This window comes from Dermacentor andersoni, chromosome 2 (assembly GCF_023375885.2).
Source record: "Dermacentor andersoni chromosome 2, qqDerAnde1_hic_scaffold, whole genome shotgun sequence".
NCBI lineage: Eukaryota > Metazoa > Arthropoda > Arachnida > Ixodida > Ixodidae > Dermacentor > Dermacentor andersoni.
This window is the reverse complement of record NC_092815.1, coordinates 252,727,270-252,740,325: the sequence shown is the minus strand read 5'-3', so window position 1 is coordinate 252,740,325 and position 13,056 is coordinate 252,727,270. Positions and strand designations below refer to the sequence as shown.

The 13,056-nt window shown below is 40.7% G+C and overlaps 1 long non-coding RNA gene across 1 annotated transcript; it reads left to right on the top strand.

Annotated features, from left to right (window-relative positions):
* The first annotated feature begins 365 nt into the window (after positions 1 to 365).
* On the top strand, positions 366 to 12,929 carry LOC140216245 (uncharacterized). The gene is made up of 4 exons (XR_011892950.1): positions 366 to 516; positions 2,031 to 2,066; positions 4,715 to 4,919; positions 7,603 to 12,929. It is a non-coding gene; the product is annotated as an uncharacterized lncRNA (long non-coding RNA).
* Positions 12,930 to 13,056: the final 127 nt, after the last annotated feature.

The window sequence follows — 13,056 nt, the reverse complement described above, 5'->3', positions numbered from 1 at the left end:
TAGTTCAGTTCGCATGGTTGCGGCACGCATTACTTTTTTTTTTTAATCCAAACGACGAAAACTGTGCGAGCACAAATTAGCGCGGCGTTTGTGACGTTTGAATTTGGCGCCTTTTCCCGCGCATGCCATTAGCTCCGGCCGGTGCACTGCGTTACTGCGCTAAAGAAAGTAGTTCATCAAAGAAGCGAAGCAAAAAACTTTTATACACTTGCAAATCGCAACAATTGTTCAGTAATAACATGAAATTACATAATTTGTTATCCAATGGTACAATTTATGATAATATAAGCGTGTATTTGTATGAGTGTACATGTATGATTGCGCGTTTGCGCTGTTGATGCTTGGCGAATTCCGGCGAGTTCGTGCACGCAGCTTGCGTGAGAGTTTCCTGCGTTTTCTGTGTTCTTTGTGTGCTTCGCTGTGACATCTTTGGAATATTTCTGCGTGTTGCTCGCTTTTTATGGACTTGTTGCCTCGAAGATCGCCATGATCGCCTCCGACTCAGCGACATCAAGGGTGAGTGAGTGTTTCGAATTCCCCTTGTTCGTCCATTGCGACGCGGTGAACGGAAGCGGGGAAATGATTTCAGCGCTTGTTCGTGTCTTCCGCGCGCCTCTTTTCTAGTTTTCATTCCTAGTACTATCCTTCCGTTGCGAGAATGGGTTGTACAGCACTAGATTTGTGGTAGATAACGTGGAGTTTTGTCCTGGTTTAACTTTACACTCCGCTTGTGGTGACGTAAGGCAGCTATGTGGTGCCACCTAAAACAGGGCATGTTGTACGCCATGATTTCTGATACGGTGTTCGAGCACCGATTGAGTTAGCCTTATTAATGAGCGCAAAACAATGCGACGTGAAACCATCCGATCTGTACTGTAATCGAAGATATTTCGTTTGCGCCACGCTAGTACCAGGCGTGTGAGCGAGCTTTCAGCAAAAAAAGGGGGGTGGGGGTGCGGTGGGATTGGCGAAAGTGTATTCTGTTGCGCTGTTCCCTTCAGGATCGAGTGACTCCGCGGTGCTTCAAGGCCATTATCTGACACGCCGTGCGGCCGATGTTCGCGCGATCGGAAAACACAGAGGAGGCTGTCGCGCAATAATAATAAAGAATTTCAAGGGTGTACATGCGATACGTGAGATACAATAGGGGTGATGCCACAGAGTGCTGCGAAATCATTACGCCTTGCCAACCGCGTGCGTTTTGTTTTCCCCCAGGTCGCGCGCATTCAACTTTATTTTTTCATCTTCTCCGTTCGTCGCCATCGAGTGCTTCGCCCAAACGGCTTCGCGTAGGCGCTCTTTGCATTCACGGAAAGGCAGATTTCATGGCACTCCAGGTCCTACAACATTCAAAATAATGTAATTTCGTGAAATTGCAGCTTTTCGCACTTCAGTAACTGATTTAACAATAGTTTTAAAATCAGTAAAGGAACGAGATGCCTGGCATATCTGCGTTGTCGTCCCACTGTGTTTCGAGGCGGCATGTATACGTTATCGGCAACATAAACATCAATAATTACCATGTTTCTTGTGACCATAGAAGTAGCTAGTTATGTCGAAAAGCTATTTTTGCTTTGAATCAGAGCACTATAGAGTGAACAGATTGAAAGGGGAGCGCATCGTTGTGAACTAAATCACGACGCTTTGCCACAAGCTTGGAATAATGCTTTGTCGAAAGAGCAGTTCTGTGAAATTCTTTCTTTGAGAGTAAGCAAAACTTCAGTAGCATCAGGTAGACGGGGAGTAAAAGAATGTAACACTGGTTTTATATGAAGGAGCTGCCTTTAATATGTGGCCATAACAGTTAAGTAGATGCGTGGAAATAACGTTTAAAGTAACTAGAGGAATGTGAAATAAATTTTTTGACAAGGTCACACTGCCATTGGCAAGAGCGGCCACACTTTAGTGTATTCAATGACTAGTCATTTGTATCCGTCCATTTATGTCAGCCTAATGGTCCATGTAGCTCTTTTGATTGTCGCTTTTGCTGCATCGTGGCTTCACGTTTTAATAGTGACATCTTTTTTCAGATTCAAAATGAGCTGGGAGAGGCCCCAGCTGGAACGGTAAAAGTGAATTCTTTGGCCATCCATTCTGTAGCGTCACGATGATCAAATACAGTGATACCGTGAAAATGTATTGCAGGAAGCAGAAAAAACAACAACATTGCTGATGCAACTGCAACGCATTTGCTCCGGTGATCAATTGGTGCAGAGTGCCTTCATTAGGAGACATGGTGCCTTTAAGCACTCAGCTTAAAGACATTGCAACTGCACTGGGACTGGGAGTGAATTTCATTGTCACTTGTGACCATATTAAACGCGGAATGTGCCTTTTTCACTGTATATGCCTGATATGAGAGGGGCGTTCAGAAACTTAGTGTGGACATTAGTGGTCTGCATGAGTGCACATCTTTCTAGTTTTACCAGAACGAAAGTATTATGACCTATGTCATACAGCAGTGCACAGCTAGAGGTATCAAACCAGAACAGCAGCACCCTTTGAGAAAGTTGGCTGAAGAACGAGCAGTGATTGGGGCTTTCTGCATTTCAAGGGCCAAATTCCAAAAAGATTGATGCCGAGCTGGACGGTGTGAAGTGCCGGTCACCACATGCTGTAGCCAGCATGGCATTTTTAATCTCCTTGGCATTATGTCTCGTTAAGATACAGAAATTGCATCACTGCTCATAAAGAAATTGGAAATTGGGAGGTTGAGGGGAAGTGGAAGGGCTCCCCTCTGGAGCAGCCAGTGCATGCCCTTTGCTATACTGATAATCCTACCTTAATGAGAACCAGTGATGCATGTTAACCTATTACGCAGCCAAGTGCATTCCTTGTTTTGTATTAAGGGGACACTAATGACACCTTAAATGAATTTAAAATAAAGCATCGTCTTAAATAACTACTTCTGTAACTTTCTTGGTAGTTGTTTGATTATTAGAGAAAATAAAGCTCAAAGTTAAATTTTCTGAGTATCGCCCCAAAATCTTTGTGCTGACACCTCATTGTCACATCATGGATTCCAAGTATTTTTTCAAACTTGGGCTGTATTGGTTCTGTAAAAGTTCCTGACGCTTTTTATTTTGGGTTTTTGGAATACGATGAAGAACATCTTTATTTGTAAAAAAATTGCTACACCTCAACAGACATCATCAAAATCCATGACGTCACAGCAAGCGGGTGTGGTAACTTCAAGGCAGCACTGCCACCCATCTTTCCTCTTGCTGCTTTTACAGTTTACTCAGCCTCTTGTTACGGTATGAGTGAATCTCTTGAATTGTAGGAAGGTCATGTACAGATACATCTAAAATAATTTTTGTCGTTAGTGCTTTCATGCCGTAGTTGCTTAGGGGTGTTGGCACAGCTCCGCTAAGCACGAGGTCACAGGATCAAACAGCCGCATTTTGATGGAGGTGAAATACAAAACTGCCCAGGTACCTTGCAGCCTGATTTGGTAAAAATTAGTCCAGAGTTCCCCACTAAGGCGTGCCTAAACATCAGATTGTCGTTTTGGCACTTAAAACGCCAGAATTTAATTAATTTAATTTTGCTTTAGTGCTCCTTTAAGCTGTAGAATTCATGATCTTTGCAAAAACTCATGCTCAAAGTATTCTCCATAAAGATTAAATAAACAGTAGATATAAGTGTCTATTTATATTTTGAATTGTGGTGATACGTGATGACTATTAGAACGGTGGTACAACGAGACAGACAGAATTGTAATACAATGTATGACGGCACGATGATGCACATCGAGGAAATGACTGAGTTTCCCTAGAGGTCCCTGACATGGACATCAAATGACTGTCCACAAACTTCTAAGTTCACTCCGTGATCTTGTGCAGCCTGTGCTTTGCGAGTCGATTAATTTAATTGAGGTGGTGGTTGGCACATACTGTCCTTGCAGCTTATGTACATTTCATACAGTGGAGTGGAATCTCACATATTACTTCTGCAGCACAGCAAGCTAACGTGACGTGTAGTGGTAATCTTAGTAATGATCGACAATCATGTCCCTCTTTGAGCTCCTAATGCTGCTTGCCAACACAAGCAGCAGCAGTTGCCCAAGATAGCGGGAAGGAGATTCATTGAAAAGTGGCATATGCCCAGGGTCGCATACCCAGTCACCCAAGCTGTTCCAACGGTTGATTTTGAACTCTTCCCTCAACATAGCAGCCCAATCTCCCCATTAGACCATGGACTACCTGTTGACACAAATGGATGGGAAAATAGAGGCAAACACCTGAAAATATGAAGTATCCTAAGAATGGTAATCACAATAAATAGTACTAGATGTGCATTAGCGCAAGCTCTTGGGCCAGTTGGTGCATGATGAACTTGAAAAAGGGGGGTGCCAGCAAAACAAAGGACGCGCACACACGTAAAAGGCGTTAGACAGGGACGGACGCTGGTCCGTCCCAACGTCCGTCCGTGTCTAATGCCGTTTCCTTGTGTGCGTGTCATTTGTGTTTCGCTGGTACTCCCCTTTTTCAAGTACTAGATGTTTGGATACTTTGGTTTATTATTCTTGTTTGTGCTGGATTGTTTTTCTGAAACATGTGGCGTCCAGACAGCATAAGAAGCTTGTAAGAAGTCAAGTTTAGCAATCTAGATTTGCAACAGGTACTTTTGTAATTTATTTGCAGTAGGGCTGTTGTGTGAATGTGCTTGAAAGGCTTAAAACTGTTTTGCTAACATTTACTTAAACATGCAGGTTCACATAGGTTGAAGGAGTGCACATTGAGAAGGTTATCCTGGCACAGTTTACCATGGCCTGCCATGGTGGACCAGGAAAGTTTGCAAGGGCCTTGCTTCACCATGTGTTCACAGAGGAGGGGCTCATGGGCCATTTGGGCTTTGGAAATAACACCAAGGGGCAAAAAAGGCTCTTGACCCCACCAGGGTCAGTGCTGTTATAGGCAAGTACCATATATCATTTCTGGTTGCATTTTTACATTCACATTTTTTTCTAAAATTATGAACTTGCCATTGGCATAACAAACGACTTTCAAGTAGCCCGTGTGTGCAGTTGTGTGCGACAATAGCCTACTATTTGGAATGACTGTTCGTACGATCTTAAGTGCATAATGCCGCCATACTCAAATGCTTCTAAAATTTAAAAGCTGCCTTCACTGCTGAAAGTTTTTAGTGGCTCCACCACATAAAATGAGCTGCATTTGCGCATTAGCAGTGTTACTTGGCTGTCTTTGCAAGGAATAGTTGTCTGTGAAGCACGCTCCAAATCTATTGGCATGGAGGTCATGTTTAGTTAGCCTGAAAATTTTATTCTAATACGCGAATTGCAGAGAAGGTATGCTCAAGTGTGGTTACTGCTCAGCTCGAGCAGGAGCACGTTCACCAAATTGCAGAAGTCAAAACAGCTCTCCAGGTTCTGAGATGTGAAACAGTAGTTTCACCAATTTTAACAGACCACATCGAATTAAGGTTGCTCCTATATTGAAGGAGGTTCATGTGATGCCAGACAGCAGCCTTTTAGCAGAGGGAACCTGAGTGGTGTGGCAATTTTCTTTTGGTTGTTTCAATCAAAGAAACAACAGGGAGAGAGTTGCAAGCATTGCTGTCAACAGTACTACGTTTAGTGGGCGCTTACTCATTCTAAGCACTTAACCTATGACTCGTATTTATTAACGCACACTTTATCACTTTGTATTCTAAGATATGAAAAAAATATTTATGTGGCTTTTCCCCATATACTTCAATAAATTGAGAATAGGCTCTTGGGGCCTAATGTATAAAGCTTCTTACAGACCATCGGACATGTCCACTACTCCCATTCTGAAATTGTTAGAATTGATTCCTGCTTCCTTACTTCACCTACCTGTTAACAGGGTTATTATGAACCATTGCCAAGTAGATTATGGGCTTAAATTAATCAAAAAGATGAATGGGCTTTTCTGTCGCTCTTGTTTCGCCTGTTGAGGATCACATTTTGGGGAGAAATATGCCTCTCTAATTTAGGAGTTATATATTTTTTGTGGTGTGCAAATGCTCAAAACTTTCGAATTGAATAGTGTCCTATTCAATTTAGTCTTTGAGTGGTCACTATTTGTAAATGCGAGTATTCTAATATTTCGAAACACCAATAAAACATGAAACTTGAGCCAAGGTACGGTAAATTTTCACCTCCAATAACATAGTGTAGACATAAAACGTAACAACTTGTAATAGCAGACCAGGCTACGTTACTTCAGTAGCTGTACTTTAGAGGCTGTACAGCAATCATTTATGCTTACTGAAGAGTCCTGTGCATGTGAAGAAACTTTCTGCTGCTCCATTTGTGCTTTTAATAAACAGCTTTTCATAACATAACAATGACAGAAACTTGCTAACTTTAATAATACTAGGATGTGAGCCTCATCTTACAATAATTGTGATATCAGCTGTTCATTATTCAGAAACTATCCATTATTTGATTTGCTTCTAGCATTATTCGGTTCAGCCTCAAAAATCACTTTTCGCGCACCCTTAATATTTTTATTGCAGATTTAGTTCTTCAGAGTGACATTCCGAGAAAATAAACTGGTAAATAATATTTTTAAATAACAATAAAGTGGCAATACCATTTCAGTATTTGCAGTTTTACATGTTTTATTTTTTTATGCAGGATAAAGCAGCATAATTTTTTTGTGTAATGAAACTTACAAAAAACTTGTGGCAACACTCCCAAATTACTGCAATGACAGACACCAAGGAGCTAGGTGAAAAATCAGTTTTGGAGAAACCCAAGGAGCGACAGCACTATAAGAATATTTTCTAGAAGTCTCAGAAGGTTGCAGCACCTCCAGTGGGATGCTAGGCAACACTTTGTTCTGAAAAGGCAAATTTTTTTTCAGAACGTTCCATCACAGCCACAGATGTACGGCAGTGAACCCTAAAAGGGTTAAAGAAGTCAGTCCTATCGCATATGGCTCTTAAAAGACGGCATTTCTTCGTCCCTGTCACATTCTGCATGTGTCATGCTAAGCAGCTTGGTGCACTACACGGAATCCTCATTATAACAGTAATTCAGTCGTCGAGGCAGAAAACATACTTCACTGTAAGCAGTGTCTTCTTTAATGTAGAAAGTCTTAAGTCATTGTAAGGCGAGAAGTACATTCCGATTGCATGTGAACTCAGGAAACCTAACATCAAATGAAGCTACACTCAGTTGTAGTGACATGACAGTATTGTATTTGGAGCATGGAAAAGCACAGTGAAGTGCAGCAAATCTTAATTATGAAAGTTACAAGAAATAATTTTAGTTGTCAGTTCAGGTTTATTTATGAACGACATGAATTTGTTTCACCATTTCGTTTCTCAGCAAGCAAAGCTCACATCTTTGACATTGAGGATATTCATAAAGTTATTTTGCTACAGTGATTTGTTCCTCTTTGCCCTTTCCTGCATTTGACACTTAGTGGAGTCCTGTGCCGCACTGAATAAATTTAAATGGTCATGCTGTAAAGCTGTACCCGTGGAAAGTTAGACTAAAGCAACACAAATACATAAATCAATTTCGTTATAACGAAGGCAGATTGCATGCCATTCTTTTGCATGTGGAAGTTGCTTTTTAAAACTTGTTCTGGCTTCTTGTTTTTGCAGGCTTCACGTGTCGCAAATTGCCTGGTACCAACATGCCCTATGTAAAGAACTGTGGCCTCGCTTCTCGCATGGGACCAATAACCTTTCAAGAGCCCAAGTTGGACAGCTCAAACCAAAACACAAGTGTTGTGCTTTTGTAACTCTCGACATTTTTATGTTCTGTGTTAGTCTCCTGAAAGGCCCAATTTGGATTTCTCAAATGAGCTTACAAATGTTGTGCCTTTCTATGCCTTCACATTTTTATGTTAATTTTATTTATGTTAATTATGCTAGTCTCCTGAGAAGTCCACATTGGATTGCTCAATCCAGAATACAAGTGCTGTGCTTTGTTATAGTTAACTACATCTTTATGTTAGTTTTTGATATGGTTCTAGTAAGGAAAGTGTTTCCTTATTAATATATTTTTTAAGTATCTTAAGCCATTTCATGCCAAACCACCCAATTTTGTCAAGAACTGTTCCATTATGGCAAACCATTTCAAGTTTTCTTGATTTTGAGTAGGTACAATGAGAAAATTTGCTTTCGTACATACACTTGAGTCATTCCAGGGCAACCAACCAACGTTTTTTTGACCATCACAGATATAGTTGAAGCTCCAAACTCTTGCTCCCCATTTATTTTCCTTCGCAAAAATTTTTTTAACTTTGGCAAAAATTTATTGTTCTTGCCCAGCTAAGCTAGAAGGCACTGATACACGTTTCTTCTGAAAGGGAAATTGTATGATCCAAATATTCAGATGGTGTTCATGTCAAGAGACTGAAGTGGTGTGAGTGCCAAAATTTGCAAAGTTTGAATTTTCTTCTAACGTAGGGAAATACAGAAGGCACAAAATAAATATAAAATCAGACTGGTTGACTTGGGATAGCTGCAAAATATTTCAAGCCTTGGAGGTTCAGTTGATCAGCTAAAAAACTGTAAAGTTCAAATTTTTTGCAAAAAGCTTCGTGTTGAAGGTAAAAAAATTAGCTTTGGTGGTTGGCACAAAAGTATATGTCGCCCATCGTTACACAGCCCTACATGTCTGCTATACATGTGACAAGTAACAAAAAGGTATTATTCTTTAAGTGCGATAAATTATTTTTTATAATGTTCATTTGTGGATCACACATACAGCATAAATATAGCATAAATATATGAAGCCATGTCATCTAGTAAGGAAATTTTGTTAATATAATTAGCCACAAGAACTATTCAACAAACTGACTGCCTTTTTTATCACTGCGAAGGCAGGTGACGTCTAGCGCTGCAGCTGCAGTCTCAATTCGTATTTTTTTAACTTGAACGCAAGAAGTGGTTGCCAATGGTGTCTGACCACATCAGACTAAACATGGCACATATGACTTTTATAGATGAGCATGTTCCGGCTCTGAAACAGTGGTAGCAAACACCACAAGAATTTGTTCGTACTCATGTAGGTTTTCAGTCCTAATTATGAAGGTGTTTTCTACTTGCATCGTCATTGGGCTTCAGGGAGCAGGGCACAAAGTGTCCTGCTCCCTCTATGTTGCATTGCACTGCGACATGCCCTTTAAAATGCTTTGTATATACAATATCAGCGCTCTTTCTGGATTTACTGTCTACATAATAGCTGATATTTCTTTTTGTAAACTGCACGAACCATATCTTTTAGCACTGCAGGATTCCCTCACGTATTTAATACGTACGAGGTCTGTTATAAAAGTATTTGACCTTTTTTTGCGAACACCTGATGAATATGTAACAAGTATGTTTTCATCAGCCGCCCTTGAACCTTTGTGCACATGCACGAATTTTTTCCTGCCTGCCAATAGCGTGACTTGCTGGGATGCAGCATTTGAATGAGGTAGTACACAGTGCTCTCGTCGGTTTTTTATTGCAAGGAAAGTGGCGGAGTGACTGGAGCAGTGCTACTGCATCAAATTTTGCCAGAAACTGGGCGACAGCCAAGTGGAAACCATTCCGAAGATTCAGACTGCTTTTGGTGACTATGCTATGAGCAGCACACAGATTAAGGAGTGGTACAACCAGTTTAAAGACGGCCACGCATCGGTGGAGAGCGAGCCACGCTCCAGTCGGCCATCTACATGCCGAAATGACGAGGTCATTGCCGAAGTGAACCCCGTGGTGATGCGGGACTGTTGTGTGACTATCCAAGAAATTGTGGAAGAGGTGGGCATCAGCACATTTTATCCACATTCCATTATCACTGAAGATTTGGCCATGAAGAGAGTTGCACCGAAATTCGTTCCCAAGCTGCTCATGGTGGAGCTAAAGCAACTTCGTGTTGAAGTCTCACAGACATGCCGGATTCCACAAACAGTGACCCTAACTTCATGAACACCATAATCACTGGTGACAAGTCTTGGGGGTATGTTTACGACCCGGAAACCAAATCCCAGTCATTACAGTGGAAGCATTCCACGTCACCAACCAAAGACCACTAAGTGCGCATCAACGTTAAAGTGTTGCTGACTGCTTTCTTTGACTCCCGCAGCGTGGTACACCACGGGTACGCACCACAGGGTCAAACAATCACTAAAGACTACTACAGGGATGTCCTCCATGGCCTTTGTGATGCTGTGTGGCGCAAGATACCGAAGTTGTCAACAGGAAATTGGCGCATCCATGACGACAACGCTTTTCTCGCACTTGATTCAGACTTTTTTGGCGAATAACCAGACTCCTGTAGTTCGACAGGCTCCTTACTCTCCTGATGTGGCCGCCTGTGACTTCTGGCTGTTTCCCAAAATCAAGAGGCCATTGAAAGAAGCGCGATTTCACACAAGAGAAGACATTATGGCTGCAACGACAGCTGAGCTAAACTCCGTTCGGAAAGAGGCCTTCTCGGAATGCTTCTAACAATGGCAGCACTGCTGGGAGAAGTGACTGGAGTCCCAAGGAGACTGCTTTGAGGGTGATTAGGTTTCCAACGCTCCAGTTATGCCAGTTTTTTTTTCTTCAGCCAAAGGTCAGATACTTTTCTAACAGACCTCGTATTGATAGTTTATGTGCAATGGCTGTATGGTTTACCTGGCCCACACCAAACACAAGCCTCGTTGCGTTAGAGCATGTGGCCCTTGGCAATAAAATGCAGACCCTAACACCGCTTCTCTGTCATCTGTGTGGAGACAAAGCCAGCTTTGTCGTGTGCATTCCCAGCCGGCAAGCTGTGCGCACATCCGAGAAAAGTCGGTGCTGACAAAATTTCAAAAAAGAATTTCTCGCATTTAAAAATAATGCCTTCTTTAACTTCACACATGCATAGCAGACATGTAGAGCTATCCAATAATGTATCACATATTTTTTGTCCAACTACGAAAGCTGTTTTTTCCTTCAACTGAAGCGTCTTGCAAAAGATTAGAATTTGTTTTTTTTTTTACAGGCGTTCAGCTGAACCTTCAAAGCTGCACATAGTTTATTGCTATACTATGTCACCTGGGCTACCATTCTGTATTTAAGTTCTGTCCTGTGAATTTTTCGTTACGAAAAAAAATCTAACTGATTGCAATTTGACTCATTTTTGCCGGTGCCAAAAGCAATTGGAAGTATTCAAATATTTGAAAAATTGGCTATTTTGGCAGTTGCATCACTTCACCGTATTTCCACGCACACCATTTGAAGGCCTCGATCAATACAATGTGCATTTGAAAAAGAATGTTTATTGATGTCCTCTAGCTCAGCTGAGCAGGACAACTAAACTGTCACCAAAATGCTATAAAATATCTGGCAAAAATTAATAAAAGTGGGTAACGAGTTTTGAACTCTAGTAAACACATGGCAATGTTTCAGCTATATGTGTGGTGTCAAAAAAACACTGGTCGATTCGGCATGGAATCGCACACCTGCAAGTGCATCTGTGTCATTGTCAGAGTTCAGTAAAAACTGCATTTTACATAGCTTTGTAAACATGGTTTATTGCTATCTAAAATACATGAGTAACAATTAATAGGTATAAGTCGGCTTAAATTTAAAATGCAACAAAAAATCTCCGGTAATGGCAATGATGTGCCTTTCATGTTTGCATGAAACCATATATTTTTCTGAATTCTTTCGTTATTTTTTTGTGACAGTGAATAAAATTGAACTCACAAAAGGAGTAACTTTGTTTTATTCCAGCACATCACTAATAGTTTTTTTTTCATATAAAAATCTGAAGTAGTTAATATGAATAAGTCGCTTGATATGGAATGACCTGCGCAGGAACGTTATCATGGCAGAAAACGCAACTGTATCATGCAACAGCAATGCAGCATAATAAACTGCTCCCATAAGCATCACTTATTGTGATTGCCATATTTCAGAAGTATGTAAGGTTTACTGAAATTGGCACACGCCATTCAACCAACAAATAAGGATTCTACAGTGGTCCTTTTTCAGTTTTACAGATTTTTTTAAAGTTGTCTGTGCCAGGTAGCATAATTTTTATTCTTGAGCTGGATTATTCAGAGGTGGACATTACTAGCACAAGAAATGGAAACATTAAACTGATTCTCATAAATTTATTAATTCACTTAAGCATCGAGGCACATATTTCAGTTTGCGAATTGTAGCCAGTGAGGTTGAAAGACATATTCACTTGAAATTAATTTCCAGGATGACACCAGTTGCGAGATTTTTTCATAAATGTGAGAGACATACATGGGCATTCCGGTTACTTTTGTGCTTCAATGCATAACAGTGCGTTTTGTTAACAAAAAAGTGCTACAGCAGTGCATTTCTACAGCCAGTTTGATGGCATGTGTCTCGTTACTGGTGTCATTATGGAAGATCGTTCTTAGTGCATACACCTTGTAAAATTACCGTCTACAATTCGTAAAAACTACAATTCGTAAAAACTTTATTAGTAACTGAGTTTTTCTTAGTCAGCTGACTATGGTGTCTTGATTTCTCATGCAAGTAATGTTTGGCACTCTGTATCTAGAGTTATGTTAGCTGCAACAGTCCGTGTTTAATAAATTCCATGAAACTTAAAGATAACCACCCTGCATATCAGGTCTCATTTGAGTGCTGTGGGCTCAAGCAAATCGTGCCATGGTAATAGTACCACTGGCTCCCTAATAGAGAAAGCAAGTACCTTTTTTGAGTGTTCTTATTGACAGTCATGTCAGTCTGCTTCTACATTTATTTATTTAGGTATTTATTTATTTTTTAATTTATTTCTTTTGGGAAATGTGTTTTACTTCAGGGCCACACAGACTACACCTTCAGTGTTCAATTGTTATGGTGTCAAGCTGCAGGAAGTTTGTACTGTGCAATAGTTTTTAAGAAGTTTCTGATGTTCTCAAACTACAAATGGTTGTACATTTACACAGATGTTTGGTTACAAATAAACAGTTCACCTAGAAAAATGGTTTTTGTCTGCATCAGTTCAGCACTCTTGATTTTGTGGAGGACCATTCACTCTGACAATTGAAAAAAGTGGCATAACAGTACTGCTAGCAGTTTTGCAATGTTTTATTACAGGCAATCTAGGAG